This window comes from Triticum dicoccoides, chromosome 6B, assembly GCF_002162155.2.
Source record: "Triticum dicoccoides isolate Atlit2015 ecotype Zavitan chromosome 6B, WEW_v2.0, whole genome shotgun sequence".
Classification (NCBI taxonomy): Eukaryota; Viridiplantae; Streptophyta; class Magnoliopsida; order Poales; family Poaceae; genus Triticum; species Triticum dicoccoides.
The window spans coordinates 137,224,587-137,225,237 of record NC_041391.1 but is presented as its reverse complement, the minus strand read 5'-3'; positions in this window follow the sequence as shown (position 1 = coordinate 137,225,237).

Below are 651 nucleotides of genomic sequence, written 5' to 3'. Positions count from 1 at the left end.
AGATAGTCATGGTTTCCTGGCTATGGACATTGGATGTCATTGATAACGGGATCACATCATTAGGAGAATGATGTGATGGACAAGACCCAATCCTAAGCATAGCATGAGATCGTGTAGTTCGTTTGCTAGAGCTTTTTCAATGTCAAGTATCTCTTCCTTAGACCATGAGATCGTGTAACTCCCGGATACCGTAAGAGTGCTTTGGGTGTACCAAACGTCACAACATAACTGGGTGATTATAAAGGTGCACTACAGGTATCTCCGAAAGTGTCTGTTGGGTTGACACGGATCGAGACTGGGATTTGTCACTCCGTATGACGGAGAGGTATCTCTGGGCCCACTCGGTAATGCATCATCATAATGAGCTCAAAGTGACTAAGTGGTTAGTCACGGGATCATGCATTACGGTACGAGTAAAGTGACTTGCCGGTAACGAGACTGAACAAGGTATTGGGATACCGACGATCGGGTCTCGGGCAAGTAACGTACTGCTTGACAAAGGGAATTGTATACGGGTTTTGATCGAATCCTCGACATCGTGGTTCATCCGATGACATCATCGAGGAGCATGTCGGAGCCAACATGGGTATCCAGATCCCGCTGTTGGTTATTGACCGGAGAGTCTCGGTCATGTCTGCATGTCTCCCGAAC